Source organism: Erinaceus europaeus, chromosome 18, assembly GCF_950295315.1.
Source record: "Erinaceus europaeus chromosome 18, mEriEur2.1, whole genome shotgun sequence".
Taxonomy (NCBI): domain Eukaryota; kingdom Metazoa; phylum Chordata; class Mammalia; order Eulipotyphla; family Erinaceidae; genus Erinaceus; species Erinaceus europaeus.
The window spans coordinates 78,211,358-78,231,891 of NC_080179.1; the positions used below are offsets into that span (position 1 = coordinate 78,211,358).

General features: G+C 50.3%; 6 non-coding genes across 6 annotated transcripts; all 6 read left to right on the top strand.

The window, feature by feature from the left end:
- Window positions 1-6,206: 6,206 nt before the first annotated feature.
- LOC132534548 (5S ribosomal RNA) lies at window positions 6,207-6,325 on the top strand. The gene has a single exon (XR_009546244.1). It is a non-coding gene; the product is annotated as a 5S ribosomal RNA (ribosomal RNA).
- A 2,358-nt stretch (window positions 6,326-8,683) lies between these two features.
- LOC132534559 (5S ribosomal RNA) lies at window positions 8,684-8,802 on the top strand. Its single transcript, XR_009546255.1, has one exon. It is a non-coding gene; the product is annotated as a 5S ribosomal RNA (ribosomal RNA).
- A 2,328-nt stretch (window positions 8,803-11,130) lies between these two features.
- LOC132534570 (5S ribosomal RNA) lies at window positions 11,131-11,249 on the top strand. The gene has a single exon (XR_009546266.1). It is a non-coding gene; the product is annotated as a 5S ribosomal RNA (ribosomal RNA).
- Window positions 11,250-13,587: 2,338 nt separating this feature from the next.
- LOC132534370 (5S ribosomal RNA) lies at window positions 13,588-13,706 on the top strand. Its single transcript, XR_009546092.1, has one exon. It is a non-coding gene; the product is annotated as a 5S ribosomal RNA (ribosomal RNA).
- A 2,329-nt stretch (window positions 13,707-16,035) lies between these two features.
- On the top strand, window positions 16,036-16,154 carry LOC132534381 (5S ribosomal RNA). Its single transcript, XR_009546103.1, has one exon. It is a non-coding gene; the product is annotated as a 5S ribosomal RNA (ribosomal RNA).
- Window positions 16,155-18,473: 2,319 nt separating this feature from the next.
- On the top strand, window positions 18,474-18,592 carry LOC132534392 (5S ribosomal RNA). The gene has a single exon (XR_009546115.1). It is a non-coding gene; the product is annotated as a 5S ribosomal RNA (ribosomal RNA).
- Window positions 18,593-20,534: the final 1,942 nt, after the last annotated feature.

A 20,534-nucleotide genomic window follows, 5' to 3' on the forward strand; every position in this document is an offset into this window, starting at 1 on the left:
CCTCTCCCTCTCCCTCTCCCTCTCCCTCTCCCTCTCCCTCTCCCTCCTCTCCCTCTCCCTCCTCTCCCTCTCTCCCTCTCCCTCCTCTCCCTCTCCCTCCTCTCCCTCCCCCTCCCCTCCTTCTCCCTCTCCCTCCCCCTCTCCTCTCCCTCTCCCTCCCCCTCTCATCCTCTCCCTCTCCCACTCCCTCCTCCTCTCTATCTCCCTCTTCCTCCCCCTCTCCCTCCTCTCCCTTCCCCTCCCCTCCCTTCCCTCTCCCTCTCCCTCTCTCTCTCCACCTATGTCTCTATCTCAGAGAGTAGAAAAGATATGATCAGTGACTTGCACAGCCCTGAGCCTGCACAACCCTGCTTCCCATCTGCAGCTGTTGCCGTGTAGACAGGGATGAAGTGGAAAAGCTGAAAGGCCGTGCGTTTATGTTCTGTTCTCTTGGTACCCAGGGATGCCCAGATCAGTAAGAGGCACATCTTCGTGATAAACTGGTACATGGTACTGAACAAGTGCCAAGAACCCAAGTGCTTTGGGAACAGAACAGTGACAGGAAGCCTTTACCCACAGCCTTGCTGTCCTGTCATGACTAACTGCTTCAGCTCTGCTTGGCTTCAGTAGTGAATCATGCTTCGCTGAGGGTTACTTACGTTGTTAGTAACAGGATGCCTCAGCCTAGCGGCAGCCCCCAAAAACTATGCCAGGAGAGCTTTGCAGGCCTGGAGAACTTGCAGCTACAGGTCAAACCACAAGGCTGCTCAGACTTGAGTCCTTCTGCCCAGTGCAGGTCCTCCCAGAATTCCCTACCCAGGCCTCTGTCCCCCAGAGCAGGCCAGATGCAGCCAACAGACATTTTTGCTGTGTGTGCATGCACACATGTTCACTTGCTTGTCGGGCAAGGTGCTGTTAGATGCGTGTTAAGAGAAGCAGTGGCTTCTTTTGATGGTTAGAACTTTGTTGTTTTTGTTGTCAGGCTGTGCTGTGAGGGCTGCCTTAACCCCCACCCCCTGCTCTCCTAGAGCTGCCTTGAATTCTGAGACTCTCCTCTGTAAAGAACATTCTTACTTGGAGAAGCCATTAGGATGGGTTTCGGTGAGGACTGAGGTGCGGGTGGCTTCCACCACTCATTTCCCTCCTCTTTGTGTAATCCTCCTCCCTCCTGTGCTGGCCTCCTTGCTTTACGGTCTTTCCAAAGAGGTGGAACAAATCTGAGACAGCAACAGTCTCACACCCAGCAAAATGTGGACTTTTCATTTTATGTTCCTGACTTTGGGGAATCTTTATCACAAGCAAATGAACAAGTGAAAGAAATAGATAGGTTAGAGTCTTGGTAAAACTTAAGTTACTTGTTCTGCATCAACCTTTTGTTATACAGATTCATAGAACAACTGTAGATTCTTTTGTAGACATTCTTTAAAGTAATTTTAAGGGCCCTATAGTATAAAAACAAGAGTATTGTGAATTCTAATCCATAATTTGGTCTAGCTAAAAATAGTCATTAAGAAATAAGTGAAAAGAATCATTAGTTTAACTTAAAGTATATTCTTGATTCATAAAATATCTAAAAATAACTGCAGCCATAGTATTGTGAGATTTATTGAAAAATTTGAAAGATAATGTGTGTTTTTTCCAGTTGAAACTGATACATATAATTCAATCCTGAACAAGTCAGTACATTTTCTGGTATTTTTTTAAGAACCAAAAATTCAAATTATTTCAGTGTTACCATGTGTTATAAATTCTTAGCACATATTCTAGACTCTAAATCACGTAACCCATTTAATTTTCTCAACAATGATGAATGTTTCCTATAAATGTAGGTGTGCATAGTACAGCTCATGACTGTGACACGTGTGTATGTGTACGGGACCCGGGAGTAACTGACTTCCTGATGTCCTTGGAATTTTCAAATTGCTCTAGCATTGTTGAACAGAAATGAGGTCATGACATTTAATATTTTATATTTTAATTAGTACATTTGTTAATTTACTGTGTATGGTTGTCTTATAAGAGCAGTGAAAATGGATGTTGTAGTTCCTAAACTGTTTTTTCATCCTGGGTCTGGAAAAAATTCTACTTTGTCTACATAAAAGAACATGATATACTTAATTTTTTAGAAGACTTAAGTAAAATATTCATCCATTAAAAAGGAAGTAGAATTACTGAGAAATGAAAAGCACTATGAACCTATGAAACTCTAGTTTCAAACTGAACCCAGCCCGACACTTCCCACTGCATTTTTTTGTTCCATTTTGTTTATTTTTTAATCTTTATTTATTGGATAGAAATAACCAAAAATCAAGAGGGTAGGGGGAGATAGGGAGGGAGAAAGACAGACACTATTGTCCAGGAGGTGGTGCAGTGCATAAAGTGTTGGACTCTCAAGCATGTAGTCCTGAGTTCAATCCTCAGCAGCTCATGTACCAGAGTGATGTCTGGTTCTTTCTCTCTCCTCCTATCTTCTTCATGAATAAATAAATAAAATCTTTTTTAAAAAAGGAGAGAGAGACAAGCACACACCTGCAGCTCTGCTTCACTCACGAAGCTTTCCCCTTGCAGGGTGGTACCAGGGCTCAAACTCTGGTCCTTACACATTATAACGTGTGCTCAACCAGGTTTGCCACCACCTGGCCATGCTCTTCACTTTTTGATGGGGGGAGAAAATGGTTTACAGTAAGTACAGTTATTGGTACATGTGTAAAAACTCTCGGTTTTCTGGAAAACACAGTCACCCCCAGGCTGGTCTCCATCACCATCAGCACCAGGACCTGAAAGCCCCCCCAGAGTCCTTTACTTTGGTGCAATTTACCAGACCTGGTCCAACTTGTACATCATGCTACCCCTTTCTGATCTTATTTCTCCGCTTACGTCTATGAGTCTCATATCAACTTCTAAAATGTAGTTAATAATTCACCTCTTAACACAAGATCTTTTCACTAGATAATACTTAGTGCTCAAGTGCGAGCCCAGAAAATATCAGACTGACATATGTGCTGAAATCTGTAGTTGTCCACTATTATGCTTAGTATGTATGCGTGTGTGTGCGTGTGTGTGTGTGTGTGTCGTAAATGCTGTATTTTCCTAGGTATTACAGAAAATTGTTCAAATAAAGATGTGGCTATCAAGAATTTTACTAGTGTGTTATATACATGTGTAACCTGCACCAACATAGTTCACATTCTGAGATATAAAATAGACCTTCAAATATATGAAAGTTGACATCACATGATATATGCTTTCAAATGGCAATAGAAACTAAATTCTATTGTGCCAGGGTGATGTTCTGATTCTACCTCCCTCCCTCCCCCATCTCATTCTAAAAAGTAGTAATTAGGGAAGGGGGCGGTAGCGCCGCGGGTTAAGCACATGTGGCACAAAGCGCAAGGACCAGCATAAGGAGCCCCCGGCTCCCCACCAGCAGGGGAGTCGCTGCACAGGCGGTGAAGCAGGTCTGCAGGTGTCTTGTCTTTCTCTCCCTCTCTGTCTTCCCCTTCTCTCTCCATTTCTCTCTGTCCTACCCAACAACGACATCAACAACAACTACAACAGTAAAACAACAAGGACAACAAAAAGGGGATAAAATAAATATTTTTTAAAAAAATAATTAGGCAGCCTTGGAGGTAATGCAATGAGTAAAACATTGAAATATTTCTTCAAGCACAAGGTCCCAAATCCAGTCCATGACATTCAGTCCATACTACAGTGATGGTGTAGTTCTGTCCACCTCTCTCTGTCTCATAGATGTTTTTTTTTTTATTATCTTTATCTATTTGATAGAGACAGTCAGAAATCGAGAGGAAGGGGGAGACAGAGAGAGAAAGAGACAGAAAGACACCTGCAACCCTGCTTCACCACTCACAAAGCTTTCCCCCTGCAAGTGGGGACCGGGGGCTGGAACCTGGGTCCTTGTGCATTGCAACATGTACACTTAACCAGGTGTGCCACCAGCCGGCCCCTCATAGATGTTTTAATTAAATAATTATAAGGTAGCAATGATAAAAATGACATAGGCCCTAGGACAGATCGATGGAGTTTACAGTTAATGGCACTTATATGCTTTTCCCACATTTGGGAGCTTCTCTCTGCCCTTATCCAACTTCCTAGACCTATCCTCAACTCTGACGATCTTCCACGATCTACTCCTAGCCCAACTGCATGTTAGCTGCTGGGCTCAGTCTAAAATTAGTAAAGTAACGGGCCCCTTGGAATATACCTAAAATAGACATCCTAGCTCCTTCCAACAGGAGCATCCCAAATTTCATCCGCTATACTTTTATTTCTAGGTTCCTGATTACTAAACAGTTGGTCTACTTTGTATCTTAATGCTTTTCAGCCCCCAAGTTGCAGATGCTACCTTGATGCCAACCTGACTTCCCTGGGAAGACAAATTCAACAAGCTGTCCTGGAACCTCACCTCCCTAGAACCCTACCCAATTAGGGAAAGACAGAAAAAGACTAGGAGGGGATCGGATGGTAGTGCAGCTGGTTAAGCGCACAGGTGGCGCCAAGCGCACGGACCGGTGTAAGGATCCCGGTTCGAACCCCCGGCTCCTCACCGGCAGGGGAGTCGCTTCACAGGCTAGGAAGCAGGTCTGCAGGTGTCTGTCTTTCTCTCCCCATCTAGGGCTTCCCCTCCTCTCTCCATTTCTCTCTGTCCTAACCAACAATGAAGACATCAATAATAACTACAACAATGAAACAAAAAGGGAATAAATAAATGTTTTACAAAAGAAAGGAAAAGGGTGGGAGTAGATAGCATAATGGTTATGCAAAGAGACTCTCATGCCTGAGGCTCCGAAGTCCCAGGTTCAATCCCCTGCACCTTCATAAACCAGAGCTGGGCAGTGCTCTGCTGTTTCTCTCTCTTCCTCTATGTGCACCTCTCTCAAAACTAAACAAATAAAATATTTTTAAAAAACAAACATTAAAAAAAAAGAAAAAACTAGGGTATGAATCGACCTGTTAAGGACCAAGTACAACAAATGAGCAACTACAGAAGGCAGACCTTCCATCTTCCGCATCCCAGAAAGATCTAAGGTGATATTCCCAGGTGGGTGAAAAATAGGGAAACTATTGGAACTCCGGTGGTGGGAATTTTACCCCTCTTAACATCACAATCTGGTCAATCACAATCAGGGTTATCGCTGGGGCTCACTGACTGCACTAGGAATCCGCTGCTCCTGGAGGCTACTTTTTTCCTTTGGTTGCCCTTGTTGTTTACTGTTGTCGCTATTATTGTTGACATTGCTGCTGGATAGGACAGAGAGAAATTGATAGAGGAGGGGAAGTGGAGGGGGGGAATGGAGGAGGGTAGACACCTGCTTCACCACCTCTGCAGAGACACCCTGAAGGTGGGGAACCAGAGGCTCAAACCCTGGGATCCTTATGCCAGTCCTTGTACTTTGCACCACATGAGCTTAACCTGCTCGCTACCGCCAAGACAACATAATCACTATTAAATCACTAATTTTAAAAAAATGTAGCAATTAAAGTGGAGCATTTGGCAGGAGCGGTGATTCCAAGACTAGACTAAAATACTTCTGTTCCTGAAGTTCCAGGTTGTGTCACAAAGACAGCATGAGATGATTGGTGCTTTGACCTCTCATAGTCACACCTGAATTTTTTTCTTCTAAATGAAAACTAGAATACATCAACAGGACACCTGCAATCTTTTATGAATGTAATGAAACAATAGATCACTAAAAACATTCAAAATAACAATGTATCATTATAAAAAGAAAAAAAAAGAACACTAACTATTATTTACACAGCGTCAACTAGTCAGCAAAGAATTAGGTGGATTATAGAGAACATTAAGAAAGAGAACGTGCAAACCACGCAACAGGAGAAACTATACTACGCAAAGAAAGGAAACAGAATATCGATAGCAGTCTCCAGCCATGAGAGGCATGAGTGGTTGCACCTGCTGTCCCGGGGCAAGAAAACGCAGGTGGCAGGAGTTGAGGCGAGGCGAGGAGCTGCTGCGAGGGGCGGGACCAGGGCCCCAGGGCTTTGTGAGGGGTGCCGGGTGGTGATGGTGGTGGTGGCTGGGGCGGAGGCTGGGGCGGCGTGGGGTGGGTGGGGGTGGTGTGTTGGGTGCAGGTGGCCAGCGGGCACTCGTGGAGGGGTGGCAGTGTGCGGAGCCGGCCAGTGGGCGTCGCTGTTGCGCCGGCGGCTGGCGGCTTGGCTTCTTGAGGCCGGCAGAAAGGGCTGTGTGCGTCTACGGCCATACCACCCTGAACACGCCCGATCTCGTCTGATCTCGGAAGCTAAGCAGGGTCGGGCCTGGTTAGTACTTGGATGGGAGACCGCCTGGGAATACCGGGTGCTGTAGGCTTTTGCTGCCTGCCTGCCTGCCTGCCTGCCTGCATGCCTCTGCAGCGCATTGCCCAGCAGCTTGTCCTGGGCACACGACCCCTTCTTCTCTCTCGCTCTCTCTCTTTTTCATCTGTTCTGGACAAGTTGTTTTTTTGGAAAGACTTTTTTATGGATGAGAACGATAGGAGGACAGAGGGAGAACCACACATCACTCTGGCACATGTGCTGCCGGGGATCCAACTCGGGACCTCATGCTTGAGAGTCTAAAGCTTGACCACCCCACCACCTCCCGGAATCCTTTTTGAAAATCATTGTTATGTCTTGATTCATTCCCTTTGGTTGCCCTGGTTGTTTTATTGTTGGAGTTATGATGGATGTCGTTGTTGTTGGATAGGACCGAGAGAAATGGAGAGTGGAGGGGAAGACAGAGAGGGAGAGAGAAAGACAGACACCCACAGACCTGCTTCACCACTTGGGAAGCGACTCCCCTGCAGGTGGGGAGCCGGGGGCTCGAACAGGGATCCTTACGCCAGTCCTTGTGCTTTGCGCCAGGTGTGCTTAAGCTTCTCTCTCTCTGTCTCTGTCTCTCTCTGCCTCTCTCCCTCTCTCTGTCTCTCTCCCTCTCTCTCTCAAATTTATTTATTTATTTATTTATTTATCAAAAAGAAACATTGAGAAAACCACTGGAGAAGAGGGGTCCAACTGCACACAATTCCCACCACCAGAACTCTGTATCCCCTCCCCTCCCTTGCCCTCCCCTCCTCTGGTAGCTTTCCAATTCTTTATCCCTCTGGGAGTATGGACCCAGGGTCACTGTGGGATGCAGAAGGTGTGTGTGCGTGTGTGTGTGTGCGTGTGTGTGTGTGTGTGTGCGTGCGTGTGTGTGCACGCGTGTGTACGTGTGCATGTGCATGTGCGTGTGCGTGTGCGTGTGTGGTGTGCGGGTGGGAGTTCTGGCTTCTGTAACTGCTTCCCAGCTGAACATGAGCGTTGACAGGTCGGTCCATACTGCAACCTGGCTCTCTCTTTCCCTAGCGGGGAAGGGCTCTGGGGAAGCGGAGCTCCAGGACACATGGGTGGGGTTGTCTGTCCAGGGAAGTCTGGTCAGCATCATGCTAGCATCTGGAACCTGGTGGTGCAAAATAGAGTTAACTTATAAATCCAAACCAATTGTTGACCAATGATGGGCCTAAAGAGTGGACTAGTACAGATGAAGAGTGTGGTTGCTCTCCATTTTGTAGACAGCTAGGAGGCATATTTGAGTTACATTCCAAAGGGCCTGTGGCTATACTAGTGTTTGTTTGTTTGTTTGTTTGTTTGTTTTTCAGCCTGAGCCTGAAATCTGAAATGCAGGTAGATCCTAATTATTCTCTGGGGAGGCAATGTCATGGCTGGCAGAAGGACCAGAAAGCTGGATCAGGGATGAGAGTAGCTCCCAAATCTGGGAAAGGTGTATAAATATTCTTGGCCATCAACCCAATTGATGTGATGTGATGTGATGTGATCTGATCTGGGGTCCATATTCAGCTTAGGAGTGAGCCTATGTGAATTGGGTTAACTTTGCAAAAGCCCTGCTTCCCTTTTCTCTCTCTCTCTCTCTCTCTCTCAAGTGTCTCCCTCTCTCTCCCTCTTTCTTTCTTTCTTTCTCTCTCTCTCCCTCAGCTTCTTTCTCCTTTCTTTTCTTCCTAACTTCTTTCTGCTCTCTGTCATATCAGTACTCACCTAGGGTTTAGGGTAATGCTGGTCATTGAACTCTTCTTTTCCTCTCTACATTTTTTTTTTATGTTGTCAGTAAGTAATGACTTAACTATTGAAGTACTACCTGGACCCTTAGGCAAGACAACTGCTTTGCCACCACCAGACCTTTTCTTCTCCTCCTCCTGCTCCTCCTCCTGCTCCTCCACCTCCTCCTCCTCAGCTGGGAGTGGGTCTCCCTGTGGGAGTGGGGCTTGTGCTCTCCTTGGCCCTGGTGCCTGGTTCTCCCGCTCCAGGAGAAGCAGTTGGGTGGGTCAGCAGGCAGCCTGTGGAGCAGAGGCAGTTAGCCGGCAGCAGGCATCATGCAGGCAGGCAGGCAGGCAGGCTGTCCGTGTGTATGTGGCGTGCGTGTGGGTGCGCAGCGTGTCCCCGCATGTGTCGCTGCCAGCCTGCCTGCCTGTGCAGCGGTGTGGGCTTTGTGAGGGGTGCCGGGTGGTGATGGTGGTGGTGGCTGGGGCGGAGGCTGGGGCGGCGTGGGGTGGGTGGGGGTGGTGTGTTGGGTGCAGGTGGCCAGCGGGCACTCGTGGAGGGGTGGCAGTGTGCGGAGCCGGCCAGTGGGCGTCGCTGTTGCGCCGGCGGCTGGCGGCTTGGCTTCTTGAGGCCGGCAGAAAGGGCTGTGTGCGTCTACGGCCATACCACCCTGAACACGCCCGATCTCGTCTGATCTCGGAAGCTAAGCAGGGTCGGGCCTGGTTAGTACTTGGATGGGAGACCGCCTGGGAATACCGGGTGCTGTAGGCTTTTGCTGCCTGCCTGCCTGCCTGCCTGCCTGCCTGCCTCTGCAGCGCATTGCCCAGCAGCTTGTCCTGGGCACACGACCCCTTCTTCTCTCTCGCTCTCTCTCTTTTTCATCTGTTCTGGACAAGTTGTTTTTTTGGAAAGACTTTTTTATGGATGAGAACGATAGGAGGACAGAGGGAGAACCACACATCACTCTGGCACATGTGCTGCCGGGGATCCAACTCGGGACCTCATGCTTGAGAGTCTAAAGCTTGACCACCCCACCACCTCCCGGAATCCTTTTTGAAAATCATTGTTATGTCTTGATTCATTCCCTTTGGTTGCCCTGGTTGTTTTATTGTTGGAGTTATGATGGATGTCGTTGTTGTTGGATAGGACCGAGAGAAATGGAGAGTGGAGGGGAAGACAGAGAGGGAGAGAGAAAGACAGACACCCACAGACCTGCTTCACCACTTGGGAAGCGACTCCCCTGCAGGTGGGGAGCCGGGGGCTCGAACAGGGATCCTTACGCCAGTCCTTGTGCTTTGCGCCAGGTGTGCTTAAGCTTCTCTCTCTCTGTCTCTGTCTCTCTCTGCCTCTCTCCCTCTCTCTGTCTCTCTCCCTCTCTCTCTCAAATTTATTTATTTATTTATTTATCAAAAAGAAACATTGAGAAAACCACTGGAGAAGAGGGGTCCAACTGCACACAATTCCCACCACCAGAACTCTGTATCCCCTCCCCTCCCTTGCCCTCCCCTCCTCTGGTAGCTTTCCAATTCTTTATCCCTCTGGGAGTATGGACCCAGGGTCACTGTGGGATGCAGAAGGTGTGTGTGCGTGTGTGTGTGTGTGTGTGTGTGTGTGCGTGCGTGCGTGCGTGTGTGTGCACGCGTGTGTGCGTGTGCATGTGCGTGTGTGGTGTGCGGGTGGGAGTTCTGGCTTCTGTAACTGCTTCCCAGCTGAACATGAGCGTTGACAGGTCGGTCCATACTGCAACCTGGCTCTCTCTTTCCCTAGCGGGGAAGGGCTCTGGGGAAGCGGAGCTCCAGGACACATGGGTGGGGTTGTCTGTCCAGGGAAGTCTGGTCAGCATCATGCTAGCATCTGGAACCTGGTGGTGCAAAATAGAGTTAACTTATAAATCCAAACCAATTGTTGACCAATGATGGGCCTAAAGAGTGGACTAGTACAGATGAAGAGTGTGGTTGCTCTCCATTTTGTAGACAGCTAGGAGGCATATTTGAGTTACATTCCAAAGGGCCTGTGGCTATACTAGTGTTTGTTTCTTTGTTTGTTTGTTTGTTTTTCAGCCTGAGCCTGAAATCTGAAATGCAGGTAGATCCTAATTATTCTCTGGGAGGCAATGTCATGGCTGGCAGAAGGACCAGAAAGCTGGATCAGGGATGAGAGTAGCTCCCAAATCTGGGAAAGGTGTATAAATATTCTTGGCCATCAACCCAATTGATGTGATGTGATGTGATGTGATCTGATCTGGGGTCCATATTCAGCTTAGGAGTGAGCCTATGTGAATTGGGTTAACTTTGCAAAAGCCCTGCTTCCCTTTTCTCTCTCTCTCTCTCAAGTGTCTCCCTCTCTCTCCCTCTTTCTTTCTTTCTTTCTCTCTCTCTCCCTCAGCTTCTTTCTCCTTTCTTTTCTTCCTAACTTCTTTCTGCTCTCTGTCATATCAGTACTCACCTAGGGTTTAGGGTAATGCTGGTCATTGAACTCTTCTTTTCCTCTCTACATTTTTTTTTATGTTGTCAGTAAGTAATGACTTAACTATTGAAGTACTACCTGGACCCTTAGGCAAGACAACTGCTTTGCCACCACCAGACCTTTTCTTCTCCTCCTCCTGCTCCTCCTCCTGCTCCTCCACCTCCTCCTCCTCAGCTGGGAGTGGGTCTCCCTGTGGGAGTGGGGCTTGTGCTCTCCTTGGTCCTGGTGCCTGGTTCTCCCGCTCCAGGAGAAGCAGTTGGGTGGGTCAGCAGGCAGCCTGTGGAGCAGAGGCAGTTAGCCGGCAGCAGGCATCATGCAGGCAGGCAGGCAGGCAGGCTGTCCGTGTGTATGTGGCGTGCGTGTGGGTGCGCAGCGTGTCCCCGCATGTGTCGCTGCCAGCCTGCCTGCCTGTGCAGCGGTGTGGGCTTTGTGAGGGGTGCCGGGTGGTGATGGTGGTGGTGGCTGGGGCGGAGGCTGGGGCGGCGTGGGGTGGGTGGGGGTGGTGTGTTGGGTGCAGGTGGCCAGCGGGCACTCGTGGAGGGGTGGCAGTGTGCGGAGCCGGCCAGTGGGCGTCGCTGTTGCGCCGGCGGCTGGCGGCTTGGCTTCTTGAGGCCGGCAGAAAGGGCTGTGTGCGTCTACGGCCATACCACCCTGAACACGCCCGATCTCGTCTGATCTCGGAAGCTAAGCAGGGTCGGGCCTGGTTAGTACTTGGATGGGAGACCGCCTGGGAATACCGGGTGCTGTAGGCTTTTGCTGCCTGCCTGCCTGCCTGCCTGCCTGCCTGCCTCTGCAGCGCATTGCCCAGCAGCTTGTCCTGGGCACACGACCCCTTCTTCTCTCTCGCTCTCTCTCTTTTTCATCTGTTCTGGACAAGTTGTTTTTTTGGAAAGACTTTTTTATGGATGAGAACGATAGGAGGACAGAGGGAGAACCACACATCACTCTGGCACATGTGCTGCCGGGGATCCAACTCGGGACCTCATGCTTGAGAGTCTAAAGCTTGACCACCCCACCACCTCCCGGAATCCTTTTTGAAAATCATTGTTATGTCTTGATTCATTCCCTTTGGTTGCCCTGGTTGTTTTATTGTTGGAGTTATGATGGATGTCGTTGTTGTTGGATAGGACCGAGAGAAATGGAGAGTGGAGGGGAAGACAGAGAGGGAGAGAGAAAGACAGACACCCACAGACCTGCTTCACCACTTGGGAAGCGACTCCCCTGCAGGTGGGGAGCCGGGGGCTCGAACAGGGATCCTTACGCCAGTCCTTGTGCTTTGCGCCAGGTGTGCTTAAGCTTCTCTCTCTCTGTCTCTGTCTCTCTCTGCCTCTCTCCCTCTCTCTGTCTCTCTCCCTCTCTCTCTCAAATTTATTTATTTATTTATTTATCAAAAAGAAACATTGAGAAAACCACTGGAGAAGAGGGGTCCAACTGCACACAATTCCCACCACCAGAACTCTGTATCCCCTCCCCTCCCTTGCCCTCCCCTCCTCTGGTAGCTTTCCAATTCTTTATCCCTCTGGGAGTATGGACCCAGGGTCACTGTGGGATGCAGAAGGTGTGTGTGCGTGTGTGTGTGTGTGTGTGTGTGTGTGCGTGCGTGCGTGCGTGTGTGTGCACGCGTGTGTGCGTGTGCATGTGCGTGTGTGGTGTGCGGGTGGGAGTTCTGGCTTCTGTAACTGCTTCCCAGCTGAACATGAGCGTTGACAGGTCGGTCCATACTGCAACCTGGCTCTCTCTTTCCCTAGCGGGGAAGGGCTCTGGGGAAGCGGAGCTCCAGGACACATGGGTGGGGTTGTCTGTCCAGGGAAGTCTGGTCAGCATCATGCTAGCATCTGGAACCTGGTGGTGCAAAATAGAGTTAACTTATAAATCCAAACCAATTGTTGACCAATGATGGGCCTAAAGAGTGGACTAGTACAGATGAAGAGTGTGGTTGCTCTCCATTTTGTAGACAGCTAGGAGGCATATTTGAGTTACATTCCAAAGGGCCTGTGGCTATACTAGTGTTTGTTTGTTTGTTTGTTTGTTTGTTTTTCAGCCTGAGCCTGAAATCTGAAATGCAGGTAGATCCTAATTATTCTCTGGGGAGGCAATGTCATGGCTGGCAGAAGGACCAGAAAGCTGGATCAGGGATGAGAGTAGCTCCCAAATCTGGGAAAGGTGTATAAATATTCTTGGCCATCAACCCAATTGATGTGATGTGATGTGATGTGATCTGATCTGGGGTCCATATTCAGCTTAGGAGTGAGCCTATGTGAATTGGGTTAACTTTGCAAAAGCCCTGCTTCCCTTTTCTCTCTCTCTCTCTCTCTCTCTCAAGTGTCTCCCTCTCTCTCCCTCTTTCTTTCTTTCTTTCTCTCTCTCTCCCTCAGCTTCTTTCTCCTTTCTTTTCTTCCTAACTTCTTTCTGCTCTCTGTCATATCAGTACTCACCTAGGGTTTAGGGTAATGCTGGTCATTGAACTCTTCTTTTCCTCTCTACATTTTTTTTTTATGTTGTCAGTAAGTAATGACTTAACTATTGAAGTACTACCTGGACCCTTAGGCAAGACAACTGCTTTGCCACCACCAGACCTTTTCTTCTCCTCCTCCTGCTCCTCCTCCTGCTCCTCCACCTCCTCCTCCTCAGCTGGGAGTGGGTCTCCCTGTGGGAGTGGGGCTTGTGCTCTCCTTGGTCCTGGTGCCTGGTTCTCCCGCTCCAGGAGAAGCAGTTGGGTGGGTCAGCAGGCAGCCTGTGGAGCAGAGGCAGTTAGCCGGCAGCAGGCATCATGCAGGCAGGCAGGCAGGCAGGCTGTCCGTGTGTATGTGGCGTGCGTGTGGGTGCGCAGCGTGTCCCCGCATGTGTCGCTGCCAGCCTGCCTGCCTGTGCAGCGGTGTGGGCTTTGTGAGGGGTGCCGGGTGGTGATGGTGGTGGTGGCTGGGGCGGAGGCTGGGGCGGCGTGGGGTGGGTGGGGGTGGTGTGTTGGGTGCAGGTGGCCAGCGGGCACTCGTGGAGGGGTGGCAGTGTGCGGAGCCGGCCAGTGGGCGTCGCTGTTGCGCCGGCGGCTGGCGGCTTGGCTTCTTGAGGCCGGCAGAAAGGGCTGTGTGCGTCTACGGCCATACCACCCTGAACACGCCCGATCTCGTCTGATCTCGGAAGCTAAGCAGGGTCGGGCCTGGTTAGTACTTGGATGGGAGACCGCCTGGGAATACCGGGTGCTGTAGGCTTTTGCTGCCTGCCTGCCTGCCTGCCTGCCTGCCTGCCTCTGCAGCGCATTGCCCAGCAGCTTGTCCTGGGCACACGACCCCTTCTTCTCTCTCGCTCTCTCTCTTTTTCATCTGTTCTGGACAAGTTGTTTTTTTGGAAAGACTTTTTTATGGATGAGAACGATAGGAGGACAGAGGGAGAACCACACATCACTCTGGCACATGTGCTGCCGGGGATCCAACTCGGGACCTCATGCTTGAGAGTCTAAAGCTTGACCACCCCACCACCTCCCGGAATCCTTTTTGAAAATCATTGTTATGTCTTGATTCATTCCCTTTGGTTGCCCTGGTTGTTTTATTGTTGGAGTTATGATGGATGTCGTTGTTGTTGGATAGGACCGAGAGAAATGGAGAGTGGAGGGGAAGACAGAGAGGGAGAGAGAAAGACAGACACCCACAGACCTGCTTCACCACTTGGGAAGCGACTCCCCTGCAGGTGGGGAGCCGGGGGCTCGAACAGGGATCCTTACGCCAGTCCTTGTGCTTTGCGCCAGGTGTGCTTAAGCTTCTCTCTCTCTGTCTCTGTCTCTCTCTGCCTCTCTCCCTCTCTCTGTCTCTCTCCCTCTCTCTCTCAAATTTATTTATTTATTTATTTATCAAAAAGAAACATTGAGAAAACCACTGGAGAAGAGGGGTCCAACTGCACACAATTCCCACCACCAGAACTCTGTATCCCCTCCCCTCCCTTGCCCTCCCCTCCTCTGGTAGCTTTCCAATTCTTTATCCCTCTGGGAGTATGGACCCAGGGTCACTGTGGGATGCAGAAGGTGTGTGTGCGTGTGTGTGTGTGTGTGTGTGTGTGTGCGTGCGTGCGTGCGTGTGTGTGCACGCGTGTGTGCGTGTGCATGTGCGTGTGTGGTGTGCGGGTGGGAGTTCTGGCTTCTGTAACTGCTTCCCAGCTGAACATGAGCGTTGACAGGTCGGTCCATACTGCAACCTGGCTCTCTCTTTCCCTAGCGGGGAAGGGCTCTGGGGAAGCGGAGCTCCAGGACACATGGGTGGGGTTGTCTGTCCAGGGAAGTCTGGTCAGCATCATGCTAGCATCTGGAACCTGGTGGTGCAAAATAGAGTTAACTTATAAATCCAAACCAATTGTTGACCAATGATGGGCCTAAAGAGTGGACTAGTACAGATGAAGAGTGTGGTTGCTCTCCATTTTGTAGACAGCTAGGAGGCATATTTGAGTTACATTCCAAAGGGCCTGTGGCTATACTAGTGTTTGTTTGTTTGTTTGTTTGTTTGTTTTTCAGCCTGAGCCTGAAATCTGAAATGCAGGTAGATCCTAATTATTCTCTGGGGAGGCAATGTCATGGCTGGCAGAAGGACCAGAAAGCTGGATCAGGGATGAGAGTAGCTCCCAAATCTGGGAAAGGTGTATAAATATTCTTGGCCATCAACCCAATTGATGTGATGTGATGTGATGTGATCTGATCTGGGGTCCATATTCAGCTTAGGAGTGAGCCTATGTGAATTGGGTTAACTTTGCAAAAGCCCTGCTTCCCTTTTCTCTCTCTCTCTCTCAAGTGTCTCCCTCTCTCTCCCTCTTTCTTTCTTTCTTTCTCTCTCTCTCCCTCAGCTTCTTTCTCCTTTCTTTTCTTCCTAACTTCTTTCTGCTCTCTGTCATATCAGTACTCACCTAGGGTTTAGGGTAATGCTGGTCATTGAACTCTTCTTTTCCTCTCTACATTTTTTTTTATGTTGTCAGTAAGTAATGACTTAACTATTGAAGTACTACCTGGACCCTTAGGCAAGACAACTGCTTTGCCACCACCAGACCTTTTCTTCTCCTCCTCCTGCTCCTCCTCCTGCTCCTCCACCTCCTCCTCCTCAGCTGGGAGTGGGTCTCCCTGTGGGAGTGGGGCTTGTGCTCTCCTTGGCCCTGGTGCCTGGTTCTCCCGCTCCAGGAGAAGCAGTTGGGTGGGTCAGCAGGCAGCCTGTGGAGCAGAGGCAGTTAGCCGGCAGCAGGCATCATGCAGGCAGGCAGGCAGGCAGGCTGTCCGTGTGTATGTGGCGTGCGTGTGGGTGCGCAGCGTGTCCCCGCATGTGTCGCTGCCAGCCTGCCTGCCTGTGCAGCGGTGTGGGCTTTGTGAGGGGTGCTGGGTGGTGATGGTGGTGGTGGCTGGGGCGGAGGCTGGGGCGGCGTGGGGTGGGTGGGGGTGGTGTGTTGGGTGCAGGTGGCCAGCGGGCACTCGTGGAGGGGTGGCAGTGTGCGGAGCCGGCCAGTGGGCGTCGCTGTTGCGCCGGCGGCTGGCGGCTTGGCTTCTTGAGGCCGGCAGAAAGGGCTGTGTGCGTCTACGGCCATACCACCCTGAACACGCCCGATCTCGTCTGATCTCGGAAGCTAAGCAGGGTCGGGCCTGGTTAGTACTTGGATGGGAGACCGCCTGGGAATACCGGGTGCTGTAGGCTTTTGCTGCCTGCCTGCCTGCCTCTGCAGCGCATTGCCCAGCAGCTTGTCCTGGGCACACGACCCCTTCTTCTCTCTCGCTCTCTCTCTTTTTCATCTGTTCTGGACAAGTTGTTTTTTTGGAAAGACTTTTTTATGGATGAGAACGATAGGAGGACAGAGGGAGAACCACACATCACTCTGGCACATGTGCTGCCGGGGATCCAACTCGGGACCTCATGCTTGAGAGTCTAAAGCTTGACCACCCCACCACCTCCCGGAATCCTTTTTGAAAATCATTGTTATGTCTTGATTCATTCCCTTTGGTTGCCCTGGTTGTTTTATTGTTGGAGTTATGATGGATGTCGTTGTTGTTGGATAGGACCGAGAGAAATGGAGAGTGGAGGGGAAGACAGAGAGGGAGAGAGAAAGACAGACACCCACAGACCTGCTTCACCACTTGGGAAGCGACTCCCCTGCAGGTGGGGAGCCGGGGGCTCGAACAGGGATCCTTACGCCAGTCCTTGTGCTTTGCGCCAGGTGTGCTTAAGCTTCTCTCTCTCTGTCTCTGTCTCTCTCTGCCTCTCTCCCTCTCTCTGTCTCTCTCCCTCTCTCTCTCAAATTTATTTATTTATTTATTTATTTATCAAAAAGAAACATTGAGAAAACCACTGGAGAAGAGGGGTCCAACTGCACACAATTCCCACCACCAGAACTCTGTATCCCCTCCCCTCCCTTGCCCTCCCCTCCTCTGGTAGCTTTCCAATTCTTTATCCCTCTGGGAGTATGGACCCAGGGTCACTGTGGGATGCAGAAGGTGTGTGTGCGTGTGTGTGTGTGTGTGTGCGTGCGTGTGTGTGCACGCGTGTGTACGTGTGCATGTGCATGTGCGTGTGCGTGTGCGTGTGTGGTGTGCGGGTGGGAGTTCTGGCTTCTGTAACTGCTTCCCAGCTGAACATGAGCGTTGACAGGTCGGTCCATACTGCAACCTGGCTCTCTCTTTCCCTAGCGGGGAAGGGCTCTGGGGAAGCGGAGCTCCAGGACACATGGGTGGGGTTGTCTGTCCAGGGAAGTCTGGTCAGCATCATGCTAGCATCTGGAACCTGGTGGTGCAAAATAGAGTTAACTTATAAATCCAAACCAATTGTTGACCAATGATGGGCCTAAAGAGTGGACTAGTACAGATGAAGAGTGTGGTTGCTCTCCATTTTGTAGACAGCTAGGAGGCATATTTGAGTTACATTCCAAAGGGCCTGTGGCTATACTAGTGTTTGTTTGTTTGTTTGTTTGTTTGTTTTTCAGCCTGAGCCTGAAATCTGAAATGCAGGTAGATCCTAATTATTCTCTGGAGAGGCAATGTCATGGCTGGCAGAAGGACCAGAAAGCTGGATCAGGGATGAGAGTAGCTCCCAAATCTGGGAAAGGTGTATAAATATTCTTGGCCATCAACCCAATTGATGTGATGTGATGTGATGTGATCTGATCTGGGGTCCATATTCAGCTTAGGAGTGAGCCTATGTGAATTGGGTTAACTTTGCAAAAGCCCTGCTTCCCTTTTCTCTCTCTCTCTCTCAAGTGTCTCCCTCTCTCTCCCTCTTTCTTTCTTTCTTTCTCTCTCTCTCCCTCAGCTTCTTTCTCCTTTCTTTTCTTCCTAACTTCTTTCTGCTCTCTGTCATATCAGTACTCACCTAGGGTTTAGGGTAATGCTGGTCATTGAACTCTTCTTTTCCTCTCTACATTTTTTTTTATGTTGTCAGTAAGTAATGACTTAACTATTGAAGTACTACCTGGACCCTTAGGCAAGACAACTGCTTTGCCACCACCAGACCTTTTCTTCTCCTCCTCCTGCTCCTCCTCCTGCTCCTCCACCTCCTCCTCCTCAGCTGGGAGTGGGTCTCCCTGTGGGAGTGGGGCTTGTGCTCTCCTTGGCCCTGGTGCCTGGTTCTCCCGCTCCAGGAGAAGCAGTTGGGTGGGTCAGCAGGCAGCCTGTGGAGCAGAGGCAGTTAGCCGGCAGCAGGCATCATGCAGGCAGGCAGGCAGGCAGGCTGTCCGTGTGTATGTGGCGTGCGTGTGGGTGCGCAGCGTGTCCCCGCATGTGTCGCTGCCAGCCTGCCTGCCTGTGCAGCGGTGTGGGCTTTGTGAGGGGTGCCGGGTGGTGATGGTGGTGGTGGCTGGGGCGGAGGCTGGGGCGGCGTGGGGTGGGTGGGGGTGGTGTGTTGGGTGCAGGTGGCCAGCGGGCACTCGTGGAGGGGTGGCAGTGTGCGGAGCCGGCCAGTGGGCGTCGCTGTTGCGCCGGCGGCTGGCGGCTTGGCTTCTTGAGGCCGGCAGAAAGGGCTGTGTGCGTCTACGGCCATACCACCCTGAACACGCCCGATCTCGTCTGATCTCGGAAGCTAAGCAGGGTCGGGCCTGGTTAGTACTTGGATGGGAGACCGCCTGGGAATACCGGGTGCTGTAGGCTTTTGCTGCCTGCCTGCCTGCCTGCCTGCCTGCCTGCCTCTGCAGCGCATTGCCCAGCAGCTTGTCCTGGGCACACGACCCCTTCTTCTCTCTCGCTCTCTCTCTTTTTCATCTGTTCTGGACAAGTTGTTTTTTTGGAAAGACTTTTTTATGGATGAGAACGATAGGAGGACAGAGGGAGAACCACACATCACTCTGGCACATGTGCTGCCGGGGATCCAACTCGGGACCTCATGCTTGAGAGTCTAAAGCTTGACCACCCCACCACCTCCCGGAATCCTTTTTGAAAATCATTGTTATGTCTTGATTCATTCCCTTTGGTTGCCCTGGTTGTTTTATTGTTGGAGTTATGATGGATGTCGTTGTTGTTGGATAGGACCGAGAGAAATGGAGAGTGGAGGGGAAGACAGAGAGGGAGAGAGAAAGACAGACACCCACAGACCTGCTTCACCACTTGGGAAGCGACTCCCCTGCAGGTGGGGAGCCGGGGGCTCGAACAGGGATCCTTACGCCAGTCCTTGTGCTTTGCGCCAGGTGTGCTTAAGCTTCTCTCTCTCTGTCTCTGTCTCTCTCTGCCTCTCTCCCTCTCTCTGTCTCTCTCCCTCTCTCTCTCAAATTTATTTATTTATTTATTTATTTATTTATCAAAAAGAAACATTGAGAAAACCACTGGAGAAGAGGGGTCCAACTGCACACAATTCCCACCACCAGAACTCTGTATCCCCTCCCCTCCCTTGCCCTCCCCTCCTCTGGTAGCTTTCCAATTCTTTATCCCTCTGGGAGTATGGACCCAGGGTCACTGTGGGATGCAGAAGGTGTGTGTGCGTGTGTGTGTGTGTGTGTGTGTGTGTGTGTGTGCGTGCGTGCGTGCGTGTGTGTGCACGCGTGTGTACGTGTGCATGTGCGTGTGTGTGTGCATGTGCGTGTGTGGTGTGCGGGTGGGAGTTCTGGCTTCTGTAACTGCTTCCCAGCTGAACATGAGCGTTGACAGGTCGGTCCATACTGCAACCTGGCTCTCTCTTTCCCTAGCGGGGAAGGGCTCTGGGGAAGCGGAGCTCCAGGACACATGGGTGGGGTTGTCTGTCCAGGGAAGTCTGGTCAGCATCATGCTAGCATCTGGAACCTGGTGGTGCAAAATAGAGTTAACTTATAAATCCAAACCAATTGTTGACCAATGATGGGCCTAAAGAGTGGACTAGTACAGATGAAGAGTGTGGTTGCTCTCCATTTTGTAGACAGCTAGGAGGCATATTTGAGTTACATTCCAAAGGGCCTGTGGCTATACTAGTGTTTGTTTGTTTGTTTGTTTGTTTGTTTTTCAGCCTGAGCCTGAAATCTGAAATGCAGGTAGATCCTAATTATTCTCTGGGGAGGCAATGTCATGGCTGGCAGAAGGACCAGAAAGCTGGATCAGGGATGAGAGTAGCTCCCAAATCTGGGAAAGGTGTATAAATATTCTTGGCCATCAACCCAATTGATGTGATGTGATGTGATGTGATCTGATCTGGGGTCCATATTCAGCTTAGGAGTGAGCCTATGTGAATTGGGTTAACTTTGCAAAAGCCCTGCTTCCCTTTTCTCTCTCTCTCTCTCAAGTGTCTCCCTCTCTCTCCCTCTTTCTTTCTTTCTTTCTCTCTCTCTCCCTCAGCTTCTTTCTCCTTTCTTTTCTTCCTAACTTCTTTCTGCTCTCTGTCATATCAGTACTCACCTAGGGTTTAGGGTAATGCTGGTCATTGAACTCTTCTTTTCCTCTCTACATTTTTTTTTATGTTGTCAGTAAGTAATGACTTAACTATTGAAGTACTACCTGGACCCTTAGGCAAGACAACTGCTTTGCCACCACCAGACCTTTTCTTCTCCTCCTCCTGCTCCTCCTCCTGCTCCTCCACCTCCTCCTCCTCAGCTGGGAGTGGGTCTCCCTGTGGGAGTGGGGCTTGTGCTCT